The sequence below is a fragment of the Temnothorax longispinosus genome, chromosome 9 (assembly GCF_030848805.1).
Source record: "Temnothorax longispinosus isolate EJ_2023e chromosome 9, Tlon_JGU_v1, whole genome shotgun sequence".
In the NCBI taxonomy this organism is placed as follows: domain Eukaryota; kingdom Metazoa; phylum Arthropoda; class Insecta; order Hymenoptera; family Formicidae; genus Temnothorax; species Temnothorax longispinosus.
Genome location: NC_092366.1, coordinates 12,532,929 through 12,540,222, shown reverse-complemented (window position 1 = coordinate 12,540,222; position 7,294 = coordinate 12,532,929). Strand labels below are relative to the sequence as shown.

The following is a 7,294-nucleotide window of genomic DNA, read 5'->3' as shown; positions in this document are numbered from 1 at the left end:
TGATCACAAATATATTGTATACTTATGCAACATATAACACAATATATTTATTATAATAAAAATTGCACATACTTCTGTTGAGTACTTTGATCCTGTTGAATATCTTCTGTTGAATACGTCCACTGGATGCCGAATTTCTATGTGAGCCCTGTACACGTATGAACGAAAGGAAAAAAAGTCAGTTTGGCAGTAAATCGTTGATATATTGAACTGCAGTCTTTTTGTTAAAGCAGAGATATAGCAACTATATTCTCTGCTTTAACAACGTCTTACATTTATGAAAATATGAAAAGTGCGCATGTGGCCACGGGACATGTTTATGTCGCTAAATTTCGTCGGTATGACGGTTATCTTAACCTGAATTTTAACGATTCATATCTCGCTTTGCGGGGCAGCTAGAGCGACGCTTTTTTCTGCCAAATTCTTTCGTTTTATGCAAAAATACACAATACTGTCAAGTTTCAGGAAAATAGTTGAGGAGTGAGCTCTTCTTTTGTATTACCAATTTCAGATAACCTCTTCCGGACAAAAAATATATGTGTGTATTTTCTTCGTAATCGACTGATTTACAACTTTTCTATTGAAAATAACAAGCCATCGATATTTCATGTGACTTTGTTATCGTATTTTTATATGTTAATTATTAGTATTGTACATATCTTTTACGTGAGACAAATATCTTGATCCGGTAGACAAATATGCTGTTCACTTTCATCGTTCAAGGTATACACCGTCCCGGCCCGGTCCCACGCGGCGCGCGATGCATTTTGGCGGCATACGATGCTCATTTATTAGTTGTGGTTTCAGAAACCTCTCAGAAACTTTACACTTGTAATGTTGCAAAATACTACATTGTAGAAACATTTCAAATGTAAGGTTTCAATCAAGATGATTGCAGAAATACTGCAAGTGCAATATTTCAAAAAAGATGGTCCCAGAGATATTACAAATGTAATGATACACAATTGAGACATTGAAACGTCCCTGCAACATAAGTGAAACCTTTTGTGCTACCAGGATTATGTTGTCTGCAACATGTCAGCAACATGACAGCAATGAATGACTCATCGTTCCATCTTGAGCATCATGATGCAAACGTGACGACAACAACACATATATAATAATTTCCATCCATTACTGTTGAGTAAAATAAAGGTTTTCGTACTTTCTGTTTCCTATTTGAGTTTAGCGCGTACCTATCGTGCGCGCAGGAAAGACTGCCACGCCACTGACGGAGCTTTACTTCTATCCGCCAGGGGCGCCTATAATAGTATCGAACAGTCTCGTCGATCGATTCTCTCTGTACGGTCGGTCAATAAATTGTTCTCTTCAGTATAACACGTGCGTCGAATTGAATATCCGCCGTCATCCTAATCCTCAAACCTCAATTCTCACAGCGTGACTCAACAGGTTATGGGCCCAGTCACCCGAGTTGAGCTGAGGTGAGCGAGAGCGCAGGGACATTGAAAAACGTGTTCGGTGCGTCTTCGCGTGGCGAACCGGCTCGCAGCCATATTGCGCAAAACCACGCGCGGGGCAAGTAATCGAACAGTCGCGAGTTAAAAACGAGGACATAAAAGATGTCGGAAGAAGTGTCTGTGCGACAAGTGCAAAAGCTCGACGGTACGAACTTCCTCACTTGGAAGTTCCAAATGAGAGCCGTATTCATGACGGCGGGAGTGAGTGACATAGTCGAAGGCACGCGAACGCAACCGGTCGGCGCTCAAGATCCGCAAACCGCGGTATGGAGAAGAGACAATGCCAAAGCAATGGTGTTAATCTCGACAACGATCGAGCCGTCGCAGCTAGAGTCATTGATAACGTGCGACATGGCAAAAGCAATGTGGGATACCCTGTGCCAAGTGCACGAGCAAAAATCCTCGGCTAACAAAATATTCCTGATGCAAAAATTTTACGACTACAAAATGGCGTCGGGTGATACGGTCGTACAACACGTGACCAAAGTGAAGAACATGGCGGCTCAGCTAAGAGACGTTGGAGAAGCGATGTCGAACCACACCGTGATGGCGAAAGTTCTAGCGACATTGGCGCCAAGATTCGGCGCATTCCAAACCGTGTGGGACAACGTCGAGGAAGGGAGACAAACCGTAGAGAATCTAACGGACAGACTCATCCGAGAAGAAGCGAGGCTTGCAAACGGAAGTGACGCCACGGAAGCGTTGGCGGTTGTGAAGAGCAGCGGTGCGAAAAACAAATCGCAGACTTCCGGAACCTCGAAGAACAGCCGTTCAAAGAAAGACGTCGAGTGCTACAAGTGTCGAGGAAAAGGACATTTCGCGCGGGAGTATCCGTCAAAGAACAAAAAACGCGGTGACCGAGATAGAAGTGGATCGCGAGAGTATGCGTTCGTGGTCACAAAAGACGAGATGAGAACGGAAAAGCAACCGCCGAAACAAAGCGCGGATCCGTCGACAGAACAAGTGCGGCGACTACTCGAGGTCGATAACATAAAGACGCCTGGCTAACCGACAATGGGGCGTCACGACACATCTCTCACCGACGTGATTGGTTCGAAGAGTTTCACCCGAGTGGGCGATACGGTTGTGCTCGGAAATGGTCGCAAATGCGAAGTTGGCGGCGAAGGCACAATTCGAATTGAGAAACTCGTCAACGGAAGATGGAGCACCGGACGCATCGAAGGTGTGTTGTACGTGCCAACGCTGAAGAAAAACTTGTTTTCAGTGGGCATGTGTACCGGAAAAGGCTTCGATGTTCAGTTCAGCGACTCGAAAGTGATAGTCAGACTCAAAAATGAGGTGAAAGCAGTCGGTGCAAAACAAAACAATGCAACGTATCGCATGTTTTTCCGAGTGCTAGTACCGGGAGTGTCGAGTGAAGTGAACGCGGCCACTGTCGACTTAAAAGTGTGGCATGAGCGGTTTGGACATGTCGGTAGTAGAGCACTCAGCGACATGGTGAAAAATAACCTCGTCGAAGGAGTACAAATAAAAAATGCGGACAAGTTTTTTTGCGATCCGTGCCAGTTCGGGAAGGCACACGTGTTACCGTTTCAAACCAGTCGCGGAGACAGAGACACGAAACCGGGCGAAGTTGTTCACACCGATGTGAGTGGAAAAGTACAAGTCGAGTCACTTGGTCACTCGAACTATTACTACGTAACGTTCATCGACGACGCTTCGGGTTTTTGCTACGTATACTTTATACAACACAAGGACGAAGTCGTCGAGAATTTCGCGCTCTATGAAAAGATAGTGGCGAATAAATTCGGTACAACCGTGAAGGCTGTGCGTTCTGACAATGGTGGCGAGTACAAAAACGGACAATTCGAAAAATATCTCGGACAGCGCGGAATAGTTATGGAGAACACAGCTCCATATACCCCACAACAGAACGGCAAAGCGGAGAGAGCAAATCGGACAATATTCGAGTGTGCACGCACGATGTTGCGTGCAAAGGACCTCCCAAAGAACCTGTGGGCAGAGGCTGTAAGCACGGCGGTTTACATACTCAACCGCACCACACACTCAAGTTGTAAGGACATAAAAACTCCGTACGAAGTCTGGACAGGAAAAAAACCGGACTTGCAGCACGTACGAATCTTTGGATCTGTGGCTTACAAACACGTGCCCAAGCAGTTGCGGAAGAAGCTCGACGACAAATCAAGGAGGATGATCTTGGTGGGATACCAAGGAAATTCATCGAACTACCGGCTCTACGATCCTGTGACGAAAAAAGTGAGCGTGTCCAGAGACGTTGTGTTCGACGAGAAGCTGAGTGAGGTAAGCGCTAGTGAGAGTAGCTCAAAACAAGGAGTACTAGTGCTTCTTAAGATCACGCCAATTCCAGAAGCAATCGACGACAACAACGATGTAATCATCGAAATCCTAGATGACGACGACGAGGTATTCGACGATGCGCAGGGCGCAGAAACAGTCGTACGACCGAGAGAAGATCATCAGGACGAGCAACCAGATCCAGCCGGAGGTCAGCGCCAACTTCGAGACAGGCAGACGCTAAGAATGCCACAGAGGTACGACATGAGAATGCCACAGAGGTACGACATAAATCTCGTGGAGTACGAGACGCCTGCCACGTTTGGCGAGGCGGTGCGAGGACCGAATAAAAGGAAATGGATTGACGCTATAAAAGACGAACTACAAGCTCACAGCAAAAATAATACGTGGACTGTAGTCGAAAGAACTGATGAAATGAAGCCCATCGATTCGAAATGGGTCTTCAAACTTGTACGAGGAAAAACAGAAGGACAACCGAGGTTCAAGGCCAGATTGTGCGCCAGAGGATTTCTCCAACAGCCAGGAATAGACTACAAACGAAACTTTTGCTCCAGTCGTGAGATACGACTCGCTTCGACTGTTTCTGGCTCGAGTCACACAGGAAGACTACGAGCTGATACAATTTGACGTCTGCACAGCATTTCTCTACGGCGAGTTGGAAGAAGAAATTTTCATGCTGGTTCCGGAAGGGTTGACTGTCGGAGAAGAAAAAAGTGAAGGTGATAGTGAGAGTTTAGTGTGTCGACTAAACAAGTCGCTCTATGGTCTCAAACAAGCACCTCGGTGCTGGAATAAAAAGTTTAGTGCTTTTCTAAAGAAATTTAATTTTGTGCCGACGAAATTTAATCCGACGCTGATCAATGTATTTATATCGGCCGTGTGGAAGGATGCGAAGTATGGCTAGCGTTGTTTGTCGATGATGGGCTTGTGGCCTCGAAATCATCAAGTGTGCTTGAGAAAATTATTGTAAGTATGAAAGAGATGTTTGACATAACCCTCGGAGACGCGACTAGGTTTGTAGGGCTACAAATTGAACGTAATAGAGTCGCTAAGAGTATGTTCATACATCAAACCGAGTATGTCGACCGAATTCTAGAAAAATTCAGAATGATCGACGCGAAACAAGTGAGTGTCCCTGCCGACCCTCACGCTGCGCTGGCTTCTTCCGAGCCAGACAGCGAGAAACGAAACGTTCCATACCGAGAGGCGGTAGGCTCTCTATTATTTCTTTCAGTGGTTTCACGACCAGATATTGCCTTTTCAGTGAATTCAGTGTCTAAGTATCTAAATAATCATAATCTCACTCATTGGAAGGCTGTAAAAAGAATTTTCGCTTATCTAGTCGGTTCTAGAGATTTAGGTATAATGTACCAAAGAAGTGGAAACAAGCCAAATTTAGTAGGTTACTGTGATGCAGACTATGCAGGAGATTTAGAAACACGTAGGTCTACTACAGGGTATGTTTTTAGTTTTGCGAATGGGCTAGTCACCTGGTCTAGTCAGCGCCAAAAACTTGTGACGCTGAGCACGACGGAAGCGGAGTACGTCGCTGCAGCAGCAGCTGCAAGAGAGGTAGTTTGGTTACGAAAACTACTGAGAGACTTTGGCGTCAGTTGTGACGAACCAACGCCGCTGCATGTCGACAATCAAAGCGCGATACGTTTAACAAAGAACGCCGAGATGCATCAACGTACAAAACACATTGATGTGCGACATCATTACATACGCGAAAAAGTAAAGAGCCACGAAATCTCAGTAGTGTTCGTACCCACCGAAGCTCAAAGAGCTGACATATTTACCAAGGCTATGCCGGGCGAGCGTTTTTGTAAACTTTGTAAAATGTTGAGTTTAAGAACGTACAGAGAGTACTCAAACAGTGAGAGTGTTGAGTAAAATAAAGGTTTTCGTACTTTCTGTTTCCTATTTGAGTTTAGCGCGTACCTATCGTGCGCGCAGGAAAGACTGCCATGCCACTGACGGAGCTTTTTACTTCTATCCGCCAGGGGCGCCTATAATAGTATCGAACAGTCTCGTCGATCGATACACTCTGTACGGTCGGTCAATAAATTGTTCTCTTCAGTATAACACGTGCGTCGACTTGAATATCCGCCATTATCTCAATCCTCAAACCTCAATTCTCACAGCGTGACTCAACATTACTGTGTATATGTCATCAAGCTATGAAGTTTTTTAATTGTATCTCGTTGCTAACGAAATGTTGACAATATGAAATTGTCACAAATCCCTCACAAATTTATGCTGTCACGTTGCAATCAATTTGCTGTTAATAGAAATATAATTCATATGAGTTCAACCCGACAAGCATAATGCTGTCTCACCTTGTCCCGAGTTTGTCAAAATTAGTTGCATTAACGACAAGCTGCTTGTTGGCAACATGGCAGCAAACTCACAGCATTTGGCTATCTGGGAAGTGATACACACCAAATTTTCACACGCTGTCGCTTTGTACGTTAGATTAGGGGATCAGCAGCTAGTAATTCCACTGCTGTTCGCTAGGTTGTAACACTTAATAATCTAGATATGGTTCAACTTGCCCACATGGTTGAAATTACCCCAACTTCTTACCCCAACTTCTTCTACATATTGAACTTCATCCTCTAGTTATATTCAATCATCTGTATATGTGGCGGTCTACGCTACTCATGATACATGCCCGCGCGATAACTCTGCGGCCCTGTATTACCGGCGGTTACTTCGCATCAACGCCGCCAGGCCCCGCATCGCCGGTACCGTTTCGCGAATTTCAGATTCAGCCTCGACCTGTATATAAGAGGACCCCCTAGGGGCCTGACAGATCGGAATGCTGACGTGGAGCATATTTGATTATCGCATTATTCAGGCTTGTATTCGACTCTGCGAATTCTGAGTCTTGTGAGTGCTGTGCCGACGAGGGCTACCTTGGTCCTGCTGGAGGAGCGAACGGCTGGACGGTGGAGCCGGCGCGGTGTCTCCGGAAAAGCAGGTGCCTGGACACCCCTCCAAATCGGAGGGCAAGAAGACAACAAAGCTACCGCTTAAGCGACAGGCTGAAGAAGACTCTTCCAGCCATTCCGGCTTGGAAAAATTACCCCGCGTCGAAACCGACTCTTTTTTAAGGCCAATTTCATCAACCACGGTTAGCTTAACCGACGATTGAAGTTAGCAGTATTGATCAATACTATTGGTTAATACCGCTAACTTTAAGCTAACTGTGGTTGGTGAAATTGGCCCTTACAAGGTAAATTTAATACATCCAATTGCTTCCAATGCCTGGCAGAGACGATAGGTTTACTTTAGAAAGATAAGGAGGATTGCGTAGATCAGACAAAAAATGAGCATGTGAGTAGATTAACTAATCGCGACGAAGAATCAGTAAAAAATTCAAACAAACACAAGGCAACTAGAAACCCTCCCCCTCCCCCTCCGATCTATCTTGCAACCAGAATTCATGACTACGCAGAATTCGCGAATCAATTGTAACAAAGCGTCAGTGAAAATTTTCATTTAAAATACCTTGG

General features: G+C 45.2%; 2 protein-coding genes across 7 annotated transcripts in view; one reads left to right on the top strand and one right to left on the bottom strand.

The window, feature by feature from the left end:
- The window catches only part of LOC139818708 (uncharacterized), a 2,075-nt gene extending 2,019 nt beyond the window's left edge, over window positions 1-56 (bottom strand). Inside the window, exon 1 of the mRNA XM_071787540.1 lies at window positions 1-56. This exon is cut by the window's left edge and continues 2,019 nt beyond it. The gene's annotated coding sequence lies outside the window, so the exon portion shown is untranslated.
- The window catches only part of Shab (Shaker cognate b), a 651,715-nt gene that overhangs the window by 53,542 nt on the left and 590,879 nt on the right, over window positions 1-7,294 (top strand). The gene's annotated exons all lie outside the window — the stretch shown is intronic.